This window comes from Ursus arctos, unplaced genomic scaffold (assembly GCF_023065955.2).
Source record: "Ursus arctos isolate Adak ecotype North America unplaced genomic scaffold, UrsArc2.0 scaffold_4, whole genome shotgun sequence".
In the NCBI taxonomy this organism is placed as follows: Eukaryota; Metazoa; Chordata; class Mammalia; order Carnivora; family Ursidae; genus Ursus; species Ursus arctos.
Window position 1 is genome coordinate 60,779,907 of NW_026623056.1, and position 21,151 is coordinate 60,801,057.

The 21,151-nt window shown below is 32.3% G+C and overlaps 1 long non-coding RNA gene across 2 annotated transcripts in view; it reads right to left on the reverse strand.

Annotated features, from left to right (window-relative positions):
* Window positions 1–21,151, reverse strand: part of LOC113247903 (uncharacterized) — a 378,815-nt gene that overhangs the window by 14,081 nt on the left and 343,583 nt on the right. For both annotated transcript variants that reach the window (XR_007188762.2, XR_008957362.1), the window contains one exon: window positions 8,512–8,652. This is a non-coding gene — a long non-coding RNA (uncharacterized LOC113247903). The remainder of the gene's footprint in view (window positions 1–8,511; window positions 8,653–21,151) is intronic.

Consider the following 21,151-nt stretch of genomic DNA (forward strand, 5'->3'; position numbering starts at 1 on the left):
ATATCCTTCTGGATTAGTTCCTAGAAACCTGAAAAAATATGGCATATAGTAAAAAAGGTGGAAATTTTGGAACTGTTTGAAAAAGACTGATGGAGCGTCAAAATATGCATTTAGTGGATTTTTTTTTTTTTAGGTAAACCAGATAATATACCACCTGACCATATTCCATAGAAGGTAACTAAGATAGCCAGAGCTTGACATTAGTTAAAGAATCAAAGACAGAATTCTTTCAGTAATTATTTTAGTAAGGGAAAGAGATTTCAGTATAGAACTGAGCTCAGTTCTGAATATAGCAAAGGCAAATAGGGATTTTACAGCAAAGGAGTAGTGTGAGATAAGCAATGGATAGAAAATTACTAAGAAGAGACATCCAGGGTAGGAGAAATTTTGCTAAACCAACCTAATAGAATTCTTGCTGAAGGGAGACCAAGGTGATGAAGTATCAAGATCAAGGGAATGGCTGAGCAGGATTCTTTGCTAAGACTGGACTGAGCAGGTCAAATATAGGACAAGGGCCAAGGTTGAGGCCTCACGTATGACATAATGTTGAATAGACCTGGCAAACAAGGAGTTGTATGTCCTCTACCTTGATGTCATGATTAGATATATGGAAATCAGAGGGTTAAAGAAACATTTGACAAATATTCAGATGTTATTACATTGGTAAAATTTATAGGAGTCAATTAAAATATGTTATACTGAACTACCTTCTCTAAGGTAAAGGAAAGTTATTGCATCTTTCATATTCAAGGTTTTTTTTATTGAACTATAACTGACATACAATATTCTATTTTTTCAGGTAGGCATCGTAGTGATTCAATATTTTTACACATTATATGATCCTCATTATAAGTATAGTTACCATCTGTTATCATACAAAATGATTACAATATTATTGACTATATTTTTATGTTGTACATTTCATCCTCATGACTTATTTATTTTATAACTGAAAGTTTGTACCTCTTAATTCCGTTCACTTACTCATCCCCTGCAACCTGTCCTCCCTCTGTTAACCAAATTTGTTTCTTGTAACTATGAGTTTGTTTCTTTTTTTGTTTTATTTTGTTTTTTAGATTTCACATAAAAGTAAAATCATATGATATTTGTCTTTCTCTTTATGATTCATTTCACTTAGCATAATATCCTCTAGGTCCATCCATGCTGTAACAAATGACAAGATTTTATTCTTTTTTTTGGCCACATAATATTCCATTGTATATATATGTCCTGTCTTCCTTATACACTCATCTGTCAATGGACACTTGCATTGCTTATCTTAACTATTGTAAATAATACTGCCATGAAGATAGATATATCTCTTCAGATTGGTGTTTGCATTTTCTTCAGATAAATACCTGGAAGTTGAGTTGTTGGATCATGAGGGATTTCTGTGTTTAATTTTTTGGGGAACCTCTATGTTTTCTATTATGGTACAACAATTTATACTCCCACCAACAGTGTATGATGGTTCCCTTTTCTTCATATCCTTGCCAACCCTTATTTTATGTCTTTTTGATAATAGCCAATCTGGCATTGTGATGTGGTGTCACCTTGTGGTTTTGATTTACATTTCCCTGATGATTAGTGATGTTGAGCTTCTCTTCATGTGCCTTTTGGCCATCTGTGTCTTCTTTGGAAAAATACCTGTTCAAGTTCTCTGTCCATTTCTAAACTGAGTTATTATTTTTTGGGGGAGACATTAAGTTGTGTAAATTCTTTATATATTTTGGATATTAACTTCTTATCAGATGCTATGATTTGCAAGTATCTCCTCCCATTTGGTAGATTTCTTTTTCATATTGTTGATGGTTTCCTTTGCTGTGCAAAAGCTTTTCAGTCTGATGCAATCTCATTTATTTGAGCTTTTGTTGTCCTTAACTGGGAAGACTGGTCCAAAAAAATATACTGCAAAGATTGGTGTACTAGAGTTTACTGTCTGTATTTTCTTTTAATATTTTTTTATGGCTTCAGATCTTATATTCAAGTCTTTAATTCATTTTGAATTAACGTTTGTATATGGTGTAAGATAGTGGTCCAGTTTCACTCTTTTGCATGCAGCTGTCCAGTTTTTCATTTATTCACCATTTATTGAAGAGACTATCTTTTCCCCACTGTATATTCTTGCCTCCTTTATCCTAGATTAATGTTCTACATGCATTGTTTTCTTGCCTTTTTATTTGATTCTATTGATCTATGTCTGTTTTTGTGTCAGTACCACACACTTTTGATTACTGTATTTTGTAGTATAGCTTGAAATGTGGGATTGTGATACTGCCAGCTTTGTCCTTCTTTCTCAAGATTGCTTTGACTATTCAGTGTGTTTTGTGGATCCATGAAAATTTTAGAATTCTTTCTCATAGTTCTGTGAAAAATACTGTTGGTGTTTTGATAGGGATTGCATTGAATTGTGGATTGCTTTGGATAGTATGGACATTTTAACAATATTAATTCTTCCAATCTGTGAGTATGGAATATCTTACTGTTTATTTATGTCATCTTCAATTTCTTTTATCATTGTCTTATAATTTCCTGAGTATAGGTCTTTCATCTCCTCGGTTAAATTTATTCCTATATATTTTATCCTTTTTGATGCATTTGCAAATGGGATTGTCTTCTTAATTTCTGATACCTTTTATTAGTGTATGGAAACACCAACTAATGCATGTTAATTTGGTATCCTGTGACTTTACTGAATTTATTTATTCTGATAATTTTGGTGGAGTCTTTAGGGTTTTTTAATATAATATCATGTCATCTGCGAATAGTGACAATTTTAATTCTTCCTTACCAACATGAATGCCTTTTATTTTAGTTTTTTTTTTTTTCTTGCCTAGTTTCTCTGGCTAGAACTTCTAATATGAGGTTGAATAAAAAGCGACCCTTGCTGGTGCCTCCAACCCTGCAGAAGACAGTTCCAGCAGTTCCCCCCACCATTTAGTAGACACTCCAGAGTTAGTAAACAGATCTTCTTCACCTACAGTCCAGGTGCCCTTTATAGTGATGTTTTTTTCCATTGTGCCCTAGGGAGGTCATATCTGTGTATAAGCCCCTCAGTGATATTTCTCCCTAATATAGGTTGCTGCATCAGGGGCCGGGTTCTTGTTGTTACTGTGTCTGCATTTCTCCTACCTTTCTATGGTCATTCTATTTGCTGTGCAGAAATTGTTCAGTCAGCCCCTAGTTCTTCTTTTGAGGAATTGCTCTATATGTAGGTATATTTGTGTGTTGAATTCAGGGTCTTTTTATGCTTCCATCTTGGACTGCCTTCCACCAAAAGCTATTGAATCTTGACCCATCACTACAAAAGAGGCATATCACCTGTTAAGATTTTTCAGCTTGCTAAAGCTTTGTGCAGGGCAAGCAGCAATGATCAGAGGGTTCATGTTCCCCGAAGCAGCTCTCAACAAATGGCAGACATTGATTTGGTTGATGTCCCAGACTACTTGTCTTGTTGGTGGAATAACAAAGCATGTTCTACTCTATTTCCCCATACTTATACAGTGGGATTAAGCTTTCTCTTTTCTTTTTTCCTTCCCTCACAGTGATGACTTGCTTCATAATGTATTTTGGGGGGCTTTCTTTCCCTCCCCATCTCACTTCCCCAACTGCTCCTCAGTGTTGCCTGGTGTTATATGTAAACTTCACATACTGTGATATTTGTTCCAGTGTTATCCTCTGTGATCTCCTACATTAGACAAAGTTTAGTAGAGAATTTTCCCCCTGATTATGGGAAAATAGCTATATAGTGACATTAGGTTTCTTGCATTTGCCTTTAGTAAAACTTAGAAGGCAACTTTGCCAGGTTTTTAATGATCAGTTGCCGACATCCCTTCCCCAACCCAAATGCTAGAAACAGTTGAGATCTCCTTGCATCCTTTCTTATCGTAACTCACCGTTTTACTTATATCTATCCTCTGCAAGATAATAAACTTCTCAAAGACAAGGTTGTTTTTAAAAATGTATTTCTGCCCCACTCTAGCACAGTGTCATATACATTTTGGTGCTGTGTAGATTAGTCAGACTAAAATAAATTACCTTAATTTTAATGTTAGTATTCCAGTAATGCTAATGAAAATATATTTAATATACTTTTCCCCAAAAGGCATCTCTTAACTTTGTGAAATGGGGATAGAAGACAAGAATTAGTTTATAAGTGACCCTATGATTTTCTCCATCTCCAGTGCCTACGAAAATGATATCGCTTTAAGACAAAAGCAGGGAAGTTGGAAGACACAGTTATTACAAAAAGATGGTGACCATGACGAAAGGTTTGGAATTTAGGAGTGTGACATAGTGTTGAGTCATGGATGTGATCATATCTAGAGTACTGGGAGTGTTTTGAAGACATGAATATAGGATAAAAATCTAGAGCCAGGGTATTATAGTCAAAAAGAGTGTGGGTGGTACACTAAAACTGCCCAGTCCTATAATTTACTTGCTGGGGTCCATTAGCAATTCTACAGTGTTGTTTGAGGAATAAAATAAATTATTTATATAAATTATTGAAAAGGGACCACTTGAGTCAAGACTTAGGGGAAAATTGTAATTATTTTAATTTAAAATTCAGTAACCGCTTAAATTAGTCTTTCTCAAAATTATTTAGAATCTACTATGATAGTGTCTTAATCTATTATTTTTATTATTATGAGGAATTCTGTTAACAGAAGTAACCACAACCACAAGAGGCCTTTCTACTATGTATTTCTGGTTTAGTTACAAGCCTGAAAGGTAAATTTTATAATAAATGACCATTATATTAAACCTTAAATTGTCATACTATTTATAACTTCTAATATATTGCATTACACATTTATTAATATAATAATAATTTTAAAATATTTTAAAATAATTATAATATTTAAAATAAATGTAATATATCATGTCAGTCTGTATTTTCCCAATGCCTTTATTTCCAATGCCTATTCTCTTCCTATTCATTTATGTACTTCAATAAATTTACAGAAAATCATAACTGTCTTCTAAATTAAGCAAAACTACAAGGAACAATGTTTTAACAATATATGTATGATGTAAAGAATAAATTAATGATGTCTGATAGGAAGGGGACTAATTTTGCTTCTTAGGACCTAAAAGACATGGGTGTAATAATAAATACAATGAGTTTAAAGTTTTAATTATCACTATTTTCCCATTCCATCTGAATGTTATATTTTAACCTATCCATTATAGTAAAATATACATTTAAAAAATGCACAGGCATTAAGAAAAGTATTCTATGGGCTACTTAATAAATTTACACACACATCTATCTATTTGTTACTCATAATTAAGAAATTAGAAACAATCAAATGTCCATCAGTGTCCATCAATATTAGTGTAGATAACATGTGTTATATGGATTCTAAATAGCATTAATACTGAACCACTGCTATGTTTAAAAACCCAGAATAAAAGAGATAAAACTATAATGATAAATAAGAAAAAAATACCATCAAATGCTATATAATGCATTATTCCATTTATATGTGAAGTTCAAGTTCAGGTAAAATTATTCTGTCTTTATAAAAAGCATTTTACATTATTGGCTGGAAAGGAACATGTGGACTTCATATTCTATACAATAGAAACAGAGAATAGTTTTGTGACTACTTAGCTAATTATGTTATTTTAAATAGATTTCTTCCAATTTGTCTCAGTACACATATTTACAATGATGAATGTTTATGTAAGTTATTTTCTTTAATTGCAAAAAATTAAACCCTTAGACATTTTTTAAAACTAGGCAAAATCATAAGTTATTTCAACCCCATATGTAAAACTGGGCATCTTTATTCCTAGGGTTAGCTAATAATGGCAGAAAATTACTCTGTTGATTCTAGAAATGTTTTAGTCATAGCACCTTTTATTGACAAGTTTTTAAATTACATGTCCTAGAAAGACTGGACAAATAACTGCTTAGTGGAGTAAAAAGCTCTTCTAACTATTTTTCCAAATTCTATTTATAAGAGCACAGGACTGTGATGGTTCAGAGAAGTAAAAATACTTAGTTTTAAAACCAGCTAAGGAGATAGAAACAGCTGGAAAGAACAACATAATTCACGAGCAAATGCTTGTGAAATTCATAGAAAAGTAAAATAGAGATAAGATTTTGTAGGTCATCAATTTTGTTCTACATGGAAAAAGCATAAGAATATTTCAGGTAGTTTAATCAATATAAAAAAAAAAAACCCACAAACCCAAAAATCCTAATGATATTAATAGACCTTCCTGACTAGTTTAGGTACAGCTATAAATTAGGTAATCCACATTATCAAACTGTCATACTTTCATTCAAGATGTCCCTCTACCTTAAATTTTAATCCACAATTGCATGCATGTACAAGGTACTGTGTTTTGGGCAAATGATATAGGCATTAATATATAAGTGTAAATTAAAGTTTAATAAATTCAAAGAAAAGAAATCAAGAAAATAATCACCTGCAAGATAAATATATAAAATAATTATTTACTTAATATAAACCAGTAATAAACTACTTACAAAATAAAACAGAATAAATATCTCATTCATAAAAAGCAGCTAATATTTTAAAATTCTCAACTACGTACAAATAAAGTTAGTAAGAGCTAAGTAAAACACTAACAGAATGAAACAGTGAAATTAGACTGAAATGTAAAGAGTCACATATGGGAGTCGTATGTATAATAGGAATAAACATTATTGTAAAACTGTTCTTTTTCCAAGTTATTCTGTAAGAGGAATGTAGATATGTATACAGAATAAATCAGGATTTTATAAAATATTAACAAACCTGCAAAGTAACCTAATTTAAATAAATAGCAATAAATGAGATTGGCTTTCAAGCATATTGAAACATTCAGTTATAGAAATTCAATATTTGAGCTTTGTAATATAAACAGACTGAATAACAAAAACAAGTGAGCTCAACCAGATGCATAGATTATTAACCAGGGTTAAATATATGACACAGAAAGCATTTCTAATGAACAGCTAATAGAGCAGTCAATACATAATGAAAAAATACTTGACAGTTTATTTGGAGCAAAAATAAAATTAAATGAATTCTGCAATCATACACAAATATAAACTCCAGGGTAATTAAAATATAAAAAATAATTATAGAAGCCATAGAAGAAAACAGAAGAATAATTTTATAATATTTAAGTGGAAAATATCTTCCTATGTATACAAAAAATCAAGAGCCTGTCAAGAAAAATATATATATTTGAATGCATAACTAATTGTGCAAAATGAAACCCATCTTATATGAAGGTATTAAAAAATTGAGTGATTAACAAATTTGATACCTAAACAAGGATTGGATTAGTATCCTGCAAGTCAATAAGTAAAATATCTACTAGACAAATGGGAAAAGATATGAACTAAAAAGAAAAAATGGAAATGGCTACTAATGGTATAAATTACATAGAGAATAGTGTACAAATCAAGGAGAAGAAAATTATAACAAAAATAGATATTAACTGTGCATACATTTGGGAAAATACACATTCTGATAGTATTGGGGTTGTAAGGAAAGATTTATATTCACAGTAATATTCGTTGTAGCATTTTTTTTTCTTATACAGAAAGACTGGAAACAATCTTAAATTTTAATAAGTTGGGTATTACTAAATAAAAGTTCAATAGTACAGTGTCCTGTGAAATACTGTGCACAATGACGAAGTATAATAGTGAGGAGAAAGTGAATGATAAAGGGACAGAGATCTCTAATACATGTTCTTAATACATTGTAAAAAAATTGCAAGTAATAAATACAAAATATAGATGATGATCCTATTTACATAAACAAAGCAACATATTTACTGTGTGTGTATGTGTCAGTGAGGGTGTGTGTGTGTGTTTGTGTGTGTATAATTCTGCAAAAGAAGGTTATGTACAAGTTGTAAGCACTACCTCTGGAGAGGAATCTGACTATGAGAATGTTCCTAATGTAAGTTTTTGCTTGTTACAGGATAATATACATCTAGAATTATAAAATTTGTGGTGCAGAAAGAAGGAAGGAAGTGGAGGAAGTGAGCAAAGGAAGAAAGTAAAAAGCGAGCAAGAAAGCCTTTATGAGATGATCTAGGTTGTAATATCTCCACCTTTCTTTCCCGCTGGAATAGACAGATGTAGATAAGACAGTCTTGAGGTTATGACTGTTATTGAACTATAACTTAAGTCCTCTGGATTCCTGCCTAGGAATTGAAACTGGGTAAGCTAGCATAACAAATACTATTCTGACACCAGATTCTCATGAATCCGAGATCTTACTCAGTATCAAGTTTTACCAATAATTTCAAGAAGACAAACAAGGGGCAGAGTAAAAGCAGGGAGAATATCTGGGATATTGGGAGTTGCTTCCAAAGCCCTTTGTTCCTGCACCAAACACACATTATTTTTTACTATTATTATTATTGTTGTTGTTGTTTGCAATAATCAGTGGTAAACCAGGACTAAAAGCATTACATACGAAAGGATCCTTTCTTGCATATATCAGTAGTCTACTTCTCAAGTAGTCCACTTACCACGTTTACAAGGAAATGAGACCAAACCTCTCCTCCTCCTCCTGAAGCATCAGTGTTGACAGATAAATGAGTCACAGGCCAGTTGCTTTAACTTCTTTCTCCTTATTGGGAATAGGGCATGATCCAAACTGGATCTTTCTCCTGAGAATAGAATGATAAGAGCATTTCATTTTATGAGATTTTGGCAAAGTTTCACAGAAAAAGTAGCATTTATGGGTCCAATAATATACTGTGGCCTAGCATAGTAATTTAAATACTTTCAAACTTCAGCGCTTAATAAATGATTGTTTTAATTTAGAACAATGCAAATGCATGCATTATTATTGAGCCATGTCAAACATTATTAGTCTATTAATATAAGTATGTCAAAATTGACAGGAAGATAAGTCCTATCAATTATTATTCTTTTCCTTTGTGTCACCACAAAACTAAGTCAAATAAGAGTGCTTGTATCTTTGATGCTGGGAGAGGATTGCTATTAATTCAAATACAATTTCAATCTTTAGGTGTTTATAAGAATCATTTTTGAATACATTTCATGATAGGAATTTACATCTTTAGTGTGACACAGATAAGATTGTTTGATGCATGAAACAGCAATAATTCACAACTCATGTCCTAAAAATAATTCTAATACAAATATGCAAATAACACAGAGGACATAATTTAAAAGATAACCCTGTGGAAAATCATAATTTACTTGAACAAGATCAAATGAATCTTTTATAATCACATGAAATTCACTGGGATAAATAAAAAGAGCAAATAATTAATTCAGTACTAGAGTTTACATGATGTTAGAAATGAATGCAATAAATGAAAAGTCTATGAACTATAATCAAATAACAAAATATTTAAAACTACAGTAGAATCAAATATACCAGTTTGTCAACTCCCTCAAAAATGGGTCCTGAACTAATAAATTTGAAGCTACCTTTTGAATAGTATACATATTATTCATAAAACAGTATTATTAGATCTTTTTAAAACTATGGTAGTATTTTTCTGAGTGCTACTTTTGAGATTATTCTGTAATGTATAATAAAAGCATGAAAATATAAGGATATAGAACAGAAGGTAGTATAGTGAAAACTGAAAAATATGGATGTAGACTTGTCTTTTAAAACTCGGCTAAGAAGGGGATAATTGAAGGAAGACTAAAAAGCTAGTGTGTGTGTGTGTGTGTGTGTGTGTGTGTGTGTGTGTGTATTCATCAATATATACAGTAATATATATTTGATTCATCATTTTACACAGCATTTACTGAGCACCTATTATGGACCAAGCTCTATTTTAGGTATTGGGTGCGGTGGGAAATGAGACAAAAAAGTCCCTACCTTTTCCATGTAAATTCCCTCAGAAGATCATGGAAAACTATAGAAAAACACTCAAAAATACCACTGAAAATGTCTATGCAGAGATGTTATATAGAATGATAGAGACAGTGATTTTACGACTGAGAGGAGAAAGCCTTCTGAGTGATTTAAGCAGATATTTGGATGCCATGAAACTGGCAGTATAAACCATTCCAACCAGAAGGGATAAAAAGACCCTATGGGGAGAATGTATTTAACATGTTCAGGGTGCTAAACTAAACTAGTATGGTAGGAGAAGGGAAACTACTTTAAAGAGCCAGGAGATGAGTCCAGAGAAGTCAGCAGGGTCTTTATAAACTGGGGAGAGAATACTATTTCACTATATTCTTCAACTGTATGGATTATAAACATTTAGTGAGGCAGTGACAACCACTAATCTAATCTCCTATCTCCATGGTTTTACCTATTCCGAACATTTTATATAAATAGAATCATATGTGGTCTTTTGTGTCTGGCTTATTTCAGTTAATGATTTGAAGGTGCATTCATGTTATCAGATGTATCATTAAATCATTACTTTTTAAGGCTGAATATTCCACTGTTTTGGATATACTACATTTTGTTTATCCATTCATCACTTGATAGACATTTGTTTTTTTCTACTTGTTGTCTATTATGAATAATGATTCTATGAAGATCTTTATACGATTTTTTTTGTGTCTGAACATGTTTTCAGCTCTCTTGGATATATATACCTCAGAGTGAAAATGTTGGGTCATATGGTTACTGTACTTTAATATATGAGGAACAGCCAGACTATTTTCCAAAATTGCTTTACCATTTTACATTCTAATCAGCAGTATACGAAGATTCCAGTTTCTCTACATCCTCTTCAAAGCTATTTTTCTTTTTCTGTTTTTTTTTATTTAAATATCATTTTAGCCAAATTAGTGGATGTGAGATGATATCTTACTATGGTTCTGATTTCCATTTCTCCAGTGAATAATAATACTGATATTTTTTCATGTGCTACTGGCATTTGTAGATCCTCTTTGGAGAAATGTCTATTTAAGTCTTATGCCCAGTTATTAAATGAATTATCTTTTCATTACTAAGTTATAAGAATTCTTTATACACTCCAGATACTATACTCTTACCTGATATGATTTTTAAATACTTTTTCGTATTCTGACAGCTATCTTTTGACTTTCTTGATAGTGTACTTTGACACACAAAATTTTAATTTTAATGAAATCTAATTTGCCAATTGATTTTTTGTAGTTCTTGCTTGTGCTTTTGTTTTCATATTTAAGAAAAAATTGCCTAATCCAAGATCATGAAGATTTACTTATGTTCATACCTAAGAATTTGATAGTTTTAGCTCTTACATTTAGGTATTTGATATATTTTGAATTAAATTTTTCTGTGGTATAAAGTCAGAGTCCATCGTCATTATTTTGCATATGAATATCCAGTTGTAACAATGCATTGTCTAAACAACTATTCTTTCCCAATGGAATAGTTTTGACATCCTAGGCAAAAAGCTATTGTCCAGAGATCTGTGTTTGTAACCGAACTCTGAAATATATTTCATTGATCAATATGTCTATCTTTATGTCATCCCCACACAGTTTTGATTATTGTAGCTTTGTAGTAAGTTTAGAAATTGAGAAATGTGAGTCTTCCAACTCTGTTCTATTTAAGATGGTTATTGGCTATTTGGACCTCTTGTAATTTCATATGAATTTTAGGACCAACTTGTTCATTTGTGAAAAACAGACAGATAGATGAAATTCTAATAGGAATTATATATATATTAATGAATTGGGAGTATTGCCATTTTAATAACATTAAGATTTCCAATCCATGGACCGAGGATTTCTTTCCATTTTTGAGTCTTTTTTTCTTTCAACAATTTATTATAATTGCTACTGTATAAGTCATTCACTTCCTTGATTATATTTGTTCCCAAATATTTTAGTCTTTTTGATGTTATTATAAATGCAATTAATTTTTAAATTCCATTTTGAACTACATATTGTTGCTATAGAGAAATACAAATGATTTCCTGTATATTGTTCTTAACATCCTGAACTCATTCGTTAAATTCATTCAATGTTTGTTGAGCTCATTTATTAGCTGCAATAATATTTGGGGATTCATTAGGATTTTCTATATATAAGATTTTTTCAACTGTGACTAGAGTTACTTTTTCTTCTTCCTTTCATGTCTGGGTAATGCCTTTTCTTTCTTTTCCTTGCCTTTTTGAACTTACTAAAAATTCTAGTATAATGACAGAACTGGCAAGAGTGACATTCTTGTTCCTGATCTTTCATGCTTGCACCATTGTGTATAATGTTAACTCTGTTTTTAAAACATACTTTGTATTGGGCTAAGCAATATCTCTTCTACTCCAAGAGTGATTTTATCATGAAAGTGTTTTGGATAGGGTAAAATGCTTTTTCTTTATCTATTGGAATAACATATGCCCTTTTCTTAATTCTATTGCAATGGTATATTACATCTATTGATTTTTGTATATTGAACCAACCTTGCTATCCTGGGATAAATGCCACCAGGTCATGGTGTATAATCATTTAAATATGCTGATGGAGTTAGTTTTCTAGTATATATCTTGTTTAAGATTTTTGCAACAATATTCATAGTGGTTACTGGTCTGTAAATGGATCCCTCTTATTTCTTTTTCTTCTCTGTTTTCTGCTGTTCGGACTTCCAGTACTATGTTGAATAAATGTGATGAGAGTGGGCATCATTGTCTTGTTCCAGATAATAGAGAAAAACCTTGCAGATTTTCACCATTGAGTATGACGTTAACTGTAGTTTGTCATATATGCCTTTATTATGTTGAAGTAGATCTTCTCTAAACCCAGTCTATTGACAGTTTTTATCTAAAGGAATGTTTAATATTGTCAATTGTCTTTCAGCATATATTGAGATTATCATGTAATTTTTATCCTTAATTTTGTTATTGTGGTGTATCATATTGATTAATTTGCAGCTATTGAATCACTTTTGCATTCCTAGAATAAATCACACTTGGTTGCGGTGAAATAATCTTTTTAATATATTGTTGAATTTGGTTTGCTAATATTTTGTTGAGGATTTGCATCTGTGTTCATCAGGGATATTCCCCTGTGATTTTCTTTAGTGGTGTCTTTGTCTGGTTTTGGTATCAGGGTAATGTTGGTCTCATGGAATGAATTTGGAAGTTTTCCTTCCTCTTCGGGGTTTTGGAATTATTTAAGAAGGATGGGTATTTACTCTAAACATTTGGTGGTATTCACCTTTGAATCTGGTCCTGGACTTGCGTTTGGTGGGAATTTTTAATTACCAATTCAATTTTGGAACTAGTAATCAGCCTGTTCATATTTCCTATTTCTTACTAGTTTTTTTAAAAGATTTTATTTATTTATTTAGCAGCACAAGCACGGGGAGAGGCAGAGTGAGAATCAGACTCCCCACTGAGCAGGGAGCCTGATGTGGGGTTTGATCGCAGGACCCTGGAATCATGACCTGAACCGAAGGCAGACGCTTAATGGACTGAGCCATCCAGGCGCCCCATATTTCTTACTCATTTTAAAAGATTATTTATTTCTTAGAATTTATTAATTTCTTTTAGGCTATAGAATTTGTTGGCCTATAATTTTTCATAGCTATCTGTTATAATTCTTTATTTTGTTGTGTCAGTTGTTACTTCTCTTTCATTTCTGATTTTATTTGCTTCCTTTTGTCTCCTTGATGATTTTGGCTTAAGGTTTATCAATTTTATTGATCTTTTCAGAGAGCCAGTACTTGCCTTCACTGATCCATCATCCATCCTTCCTTCCATTCCTCTTTTTTTAGTTTCCTTCCTCCTACTAACTTTAGGCTTTGTTCTTTTTCTAGTTCCTTTAGGTATAAGTCTACATTGTTATTTCTTGAGGTAGGCCTGTATATCTCTATAAACTTCCCCTTTAGAACTGCTTTGGTTGTGTCCAAAGATTTTGAACTGTTTTGCTTCCATGTTCATGTCTCGGGGCATTTTTTTTTTAATTTCTTTTTTTGATTTCTTCATTGACAATTGGTTGTTTAGTAGCATGTTGTTTAGCCTCCATGTGTTTGTGATTTTTCCAATTTTTTTTGGTAATTGATTTCTAATTTTATAATGTTGTGGCCAAAAAAGATTTTTTTAAAAAAATATTTATTTACTTGAGAGAGAGTGAACAAGTGAGAAAGAGAGAGAAAGAAAGAGGGAGAGAAAGCATGAGAGGGGAAGAAGCAGACTCCCCACTGAGCAGGAAGCCTGATGCGGGGATTGATCTCAGGACTCCAGGATCATGACCTGAGCCAAAGGCAGATGCTTAACAAAGGCAGAGCCGTCCAGGTGCCTGAGATTATTGATATGATTTCTATCTTTTTAAATTTCCTAAGACTTATTTTGTGGCTTAACTCATAATCTGTCTTGGAATATGTTTCATGTGTGCCTTGAAAAGAATGTAATTCTGTTGTTTTTGAATGGAATGTTCTGTATATATTGGTTATTCCATCTGGTATAATGTGTCATTTAAAGCCACTGTTTCCTTATTGATTTACTGACTAGATGATCTATCCATTAATGTTTTAGCAGTGTTAAAGTCCCCTGCTATTGGTGTATTAATGCCAGTTTCTCCTTTTATATCTGTTAACACTTGCTTTATGTATTTAGGCACTCCTATATTGGGTATAGAGATATTTATAATTGTTATATACTCTCCTTGGATTGATCCCTTTATCACTGTCTAATGCCTTTTTTGCCTCTTGTTACAGTCTTTGTTTCAAAGTCTATTTTTATTTAATCTAAGTATTGCTACCCCAAGTATTTTTTTTTCCCCCACTTGCGTTTGCGTGGAATATCTTTATATATCCCTTTATTTTTTTTTTTTAAGATTTTATTTATTTATTTGACAGAGACAGCCAGAGAGAGAGGGAACACAAGCAGGGGGAGTGGGAGAGGAAGAAGCAGGCTCCCAGCAGAGGAGCCTGATGTGGGACTCGATCCTGGAACGCCGGGATCACGCCCTGAGCCGAAGGCAGACGCTTTAACGACTGCGCTACCCAGGCGCCCCTATATATCCCTTTATTTTTAGTCTTTGTGTTTTAAGGTCTGAAGCGAGTTTCTTATAGGCAGCATATAGATAGGTCTTGTTTTTTTATTCATTCAGTCACCTTATGTCTTTTGATTGGTGCATTTAGACTATTTACATATTAATTAATGATTGATAGGCATGAACTTATTATCATCTTGTCAATTGTTTTGTTTTTCTTCTTTTTTTCTTTTTTTGTAGTTCTCTATTCTTTTCTTCTCCTCTTGCTTTTTTTTCCTGTGTGATTGATGATTCTGTTTAATGTTATGCTTGGATTCCTCTTTATTTTTTGTGTATCTTTTATGGGTTTGTGACTTGTGATTACCATGAGGTTCATATATAACATTCTAAGTAAATAACAGTCTATGTTAAAATAATGGTTGCTTAAGTTTTAACACATTCTACAATCATTACATTTTGACTCCTCTTCCATGTTTTATGTATATGATGTTCTATTTCATACCTTTTTATTTTGTGAGACCCATAATTAATTTTTTAGATACAATGGACTTTATTACTTATGTCTTTTAATCTCCATACTAGTTTTATAAGTGATTTATCTAACTAAATTTATCATATCTTTGCTTTTACCTGTGAACAGGTGTTCTTTTATTATTTTGTAACTCTTAGTTGTGGTCTTTTCTGCTTAAAGTCTCTAACATTTCTTTTAAAGCTGGTTTAGTGGTGATGTACTCTTTTATTTTTTGTTTTACTGAAAAACTCTTTTTTAATTCTGAATGATAACCTTGCTTGTAGAGTATTACTGTTTTTTTTTCTTTTAGCAGTTTGAATATATCAGGCACTCCCTTCAGCCCTGCAAAATTTCTGCTGAAAAATTAACTCAGAGCCTTATGGGTTTTTCCTTGTATGTAACCTGTTGCTTTTCTCTTACTGCTTTTAAGATTCTCTCATTTTTAATCTTTGACATTTTAATTGTTATGTGTCTTTGTGTGGACTTCCTTGGGTTATCTTTTTTTGGCTTTCTATACATCCTGGACCTAGATGTTTGTTTCCTTCCCCAGGTTAGTTTTCAGCTATTATTTCTTCAAATACATTTTCTAATCCTTGGCTCTCTTCTTCTAGGTCCCCTATAATGAAAATGTTAGTACACTTACTTTCTCGGGCTCCGTATTATTTTCATTTATTTCTTCTGTTTAGCTTTGGTACTTTTTTTTTTTTTTAAAGATTTTATTTATTTATTTGACAGAGTGCAGGAGAGCACAAGGAGGGGGAGCAGCAGGCAGAGGGAGAGGGAAAAGCAGGCTCCTTGCTGAGTAGAGAACCCAATGCAGGGCTTGGTCCCAGGACCCTGGGATCATGACCTGAGCTGAAGGCAGTCACTTAACCAGCTGAGTCACCCAAGCACCCATAGCTTTGATGCTTTCTTGAAACATTAATTATAATCATTTTAAAGTCTATTTATGCCCCCAAAATTGCTTTAAAGTTCTGAAATTTCCCCTAGTTTTTAGTAACACTTCATAGTTTATATAATAAACTAAACTAAAATAAGCCAAGCTTATTTTTTTCTAATATTTTTCTTATTGAAAGTTGAAGGTTGAATATAAAATATTATAACAATGATACGCAGTGTGCAGTCTTTATGGAAGTTCTGTTTTTGCTACCAAATTGCAGCTGGCTAAAGCTCACTAGATATGCTAATTCATGTTAATATTATAAAAGGTTTATAAAAAACTCAAAACCAAGTTTCAGTCCTAAGATGCCTAGTTTATTGAACCTTCAGATTTATTTTCCTTGTGTCCCTACAGAATTTTGAAGCTGTTATACAACTTCTTTCTCTTTGACAGACTTTGTATTCCAAGTTGTGCCTCTTAGCCTCATGATTCTGTCAGTATGACCACTTAGCTTCATAACCTTTTGACTTCCATTTCAGAATAGACTTTGGAGGGGAAAGTTGACCTAAATGTTCAATGCTGATTTTTTTTTTTAGTACCTATTTAAGCATTGCTTTGTAGCTCTTCAAAAGCTTCAAAAATGTTAAATTTGCATTTTTTCCAATTTCTTAAAGTATTCTCAGGGAAATAATTTGTCTAAAATCAGCTAAACCGGGGTGCCTGGGTGGCTCAGTCCTTAAGTGTCTGCCTTTGGCTCAGGGTGTGATCCCAGGGTCCTGGGATCGAGCCCCACATCGGGCTCCCTACTGGGAGCCTGCTTCTTCCTCTCCCACTCCCCCTGCTTGTGTTCCCTCTCTCGCTTGCCGTCTCTGTCGAATGAGTAAATAAAATCTTTAAAAAAAATAAAATAAAATAAGCTAAACCATCACTTCAGGAAGAAGAACATAAATAGCATGATTCTGATGATTTATTGTTTGACTCATTTATTTTTTATGAAATCGTTATTTTGCAGTCTATACTTATTTGTGATGTTGCTTCATTTAATTTGCTTGCATTTCTCAGTCTTGACCAATTACCCTTACCATCTTTTTATCCATAATATTTTTCTTTATGCTAATTCTAGCAACACCATTAATTCACTGATTTTTAAGGTTTAAACTTCCATTCAGCTTGAGTTATTTTTATTATTTTCTGTTTTGTTAGGTATTTCCATCTCAGTGTTCTAACCATTTTGAGGTTTGGTTTTATCTTTTTGGTCTTTTATTTCATGAATATATATCAGATCATGAGTCTTATTTTTGTATTTCATGGTTTTTTTTTTTTTCCTGTTCTCTTCTATATTTGTCATTTTCTTTTCTTATAATTGTCTTTATGGACAGCCTATGCTAGTTTCTGTCAAATAAAATTATCTTTCAATCAGGTTTGTATTTTTAGGCTGTTTTTGTCTGAAGGGATGATGATAGTATTATGGAATACCTAGGATTCCCACTGATTCAAAGCAATACTCCTTTTGATGTAGGTGAGTTGTGTCTGTCTGTATTTCTATTTGTACATGTTTTGTAGGGTGTGTGTGCATGTATGTGTTTAATTCCTTGTGTTTATTTTTTCTGGTTGACAATGTTTAGCTCCTTTAGATCTGTTCACACTTTTCTTTTCAATCAGCATCAATTGCTTCTTACAAAGTAGCATACTTGGGTATCTCCACAATCATTTGTTAGGGTAGTTTTCCCTGCTTATTCTCTATTTACAAATGAATCCAAATTATTTCTTGGAAACAGTCCATAAAATGCATTTCAGCTCTTGCAAAGGAGGGTGCTTTTGATAAAGAATCTTTTGACTGAACTGCATGCAAGGACATATTCTTTCTTCCTTTTTGTAGCATCTGTCAGCTATTTCTCCTTAACCTTCTTTTATAAAAAGTCTTCTGGAGAAATTCATAGGATAGAAAATGTAAGATTTTTAAATACCAACAAAGCATTTATAGAACAAACAGATGAGGGATGTATAAAAGAGAGCATCTACACAAATAAAATCTGTTGTCAATTACTGTTTACAAGTCTTTAAAGCACATGCAACAGGTAAATATTTGAAATGAACACCACTACTGAAAAAATAAAATAAAATAAGCAAACCTGTTTTATATTTAGGAAAAATATCTTGATGAGGTATTTAGGTATAAATGAGGTATTTAGGGGTGCCCGGGTGGTTCAGTTGGTTAAGCGACTGCCTTCGGCTCAGGTCATGATCCTGGAGTCCCAGGATGGAGTCCTGCATAGGGCTCCCTGCTCAGCAGGGAGTCTGCTTCTCCCTCTGATCCTCCCCCTCATGCTCGCTCTCTCTCAAATAAATAAATAAAATCTTTTAAAAAATTAATTTTGAGGGAAGGTTTTGGAGGTTAAATTTTTTTCAATGTGACACTTCATCCAATGTGAATTGGATGGTAGGAGTGAAAGGCCTGAAAAAAAGCTAAGGCTCAAAGGAATAGCCATTGAGAAACCAACCCCCTGTTATATCAACCAACTAGGATAATTTCAAGAGTAGTCACATTATTTAGCTTCATGTTATTTGTGGTACTTTGCACCTATATTACTCACAGAAATGTAAAAAAATTTTGTGACATACATTCACACTCTTGCTTTGTTCTTCAGGAACTAATGTAGAAAGGTGTGTCTGTACTATCTTGGAATTGAGTTTTTTGGATAACTAACAACTAAAATGGGGAAACCAAGGCCAGAATCCAGCAGAGACAAAAAATCTGTCTGGTAATGATTGACTGAAAAGTGAGATAAATGCATCTGCCTTAGGGAAGATCTGGGTGGACCCACTAACTTGTAAATTTGAGCTCTTTTTGTTTACATAAACTGAATGTTTCCTCAAGAAACTGATGATTTAAAAGCCCACAGGCCATTAGCATCAAAATTACACTTGTGCTTGCTGTTGGCAAAATTTCTCAGATTAATCAGTCTCACTTATGAGTAAGATAAATTTTATAACAATGAATGAGTGAAACCCATGCATGATTAATAAAACTGCATTGAACTGAATGATATCAGATAAATTAGAACAACAGATTTCCCGAACATTTATTTTATGGTGAGGCGAAAAAGTAAAATTGTGAGAAGGTTGGAAAGAAGTATAAATTTAAGCAAACAAAAAAGTACAATTTCATGCAATATACTAAATTTGTGAACTGCTGGGAAATAGTTTCAACAGTCAATCTTGAAATAAAGCAATAAATAAACAAGTTATTCTTTTTAAGCTAAACTGTTGAAAGTATCATGAGTATCCGAGACATTTCCCCAAACAGCAACAGATTTAGCAGTTTCATTCTTAAAATCAGTTATATTATGTTTTGAATTTATTAATCCAAGACCCACCTGTGTTTCTACTGTGAAGGAAAATAATATGTTAAGGTTAAGAAATAGCATTTACCAGTAAAATTGATGTTTCCTGAAAGTATTTGAGAAGCAAAGATACTGCTAAGAATTTTCCTATAAGAGTATTCAATTCCTATTTAAAAAAAAAAAAAGAATTTTGCCTGCCAAATGTTCCACCCCACCCCCCTTTTTTTAAAGCTTTTGAGTAAGGCTATTAATTAAATACTTGATTTGAAGATATTTTTGCCTTTATAGACATTAATAGTTATTTATACAATAGTATTTTAATATTAGTGAGAATAGTAAATATATAGCAACCATTTCTATTTGAAATATTTGAATTTTAGGCTATTTGAAAAGGAATAGAAGAAAATGACCAGATTTGATATCTGTCCATCAGAACTGACTTGTGCATGATGACATAGAGAACAAGTTATCTAGGACCAGTCAGTGTTTTGTAGTTATTATTTTCTAAGTTATAATAAAAAGGAACACCTATAACCTTTTAAATAAATGCTGCATTTCTCTGGAAGTTTAATCAACAATCCTATTTATATTAAATCCTCCCAGGAAATTAAATTTGTCAAATATTCATTTTTAGGAAATAAAAAAATTATGTTTTTACATTGAGTTTAGATAGGTATCTTAAGCTCAGTGCAGAAACTTTACAAGACATACATGTTTCGTTGGGTGCTTAGTAAACCTGTAGTATGAAAAGCTAGGGAGGGTTTTTATAACTTACTTTGTGTACAACATTTTAAGGATTTTAATAATCCCTTGTTGTTTATTAGGTACAATCGGTGGCATTCTGTTATTGCCGTGTGCCCTTTGAGCAGTAGTTCTATTACGTTTTCTTCAAATATCCTCGAGATGGATCATTACTGACAACACATCTTTTCAGAATGTCTGTGACCAGAAATTTTACAAAAAAATTACAATACAGCTATCTTTATTATCTACTTATCTCCGTATATACATTTGACCACACAGTATTTGGTTCAGTGTGTGTTTGTGTGTGTTTTAACAATTATGTACATGTGTGAAACTTAAAGATTTATTCAAGGGAGTTAAAAATAAATATGCCCATCCATTTATGTAATGGAGATAGCAAAGAAAACAACATGTGATATTAAAAAAGAAATTAAGGGCCCCAATTTAAAGAAGCTTAAAATTTTCCAGAAGACTAATTAAGCACAGCAACAATATGTAAAGATGGGAAATAATGATAGTATATAATATATAATTGTACAACTATAGAATTATAGAATATAATAATTGAATATAATCTAAAATAAATATTAAGACCGAGGCTCAGTCAGGAAAGGTTAACGAATGCTGCAGTAACATTCAATCTCAAACATTAGTGGCTTGACACAGCAAAAATTATTTTGCTACCATGCTACATGAACAAAGCTGAGCAGGAGAGGTCCCAAAATTGTGTTTAGGCAATGCTCATGCTATAGACACCAAAA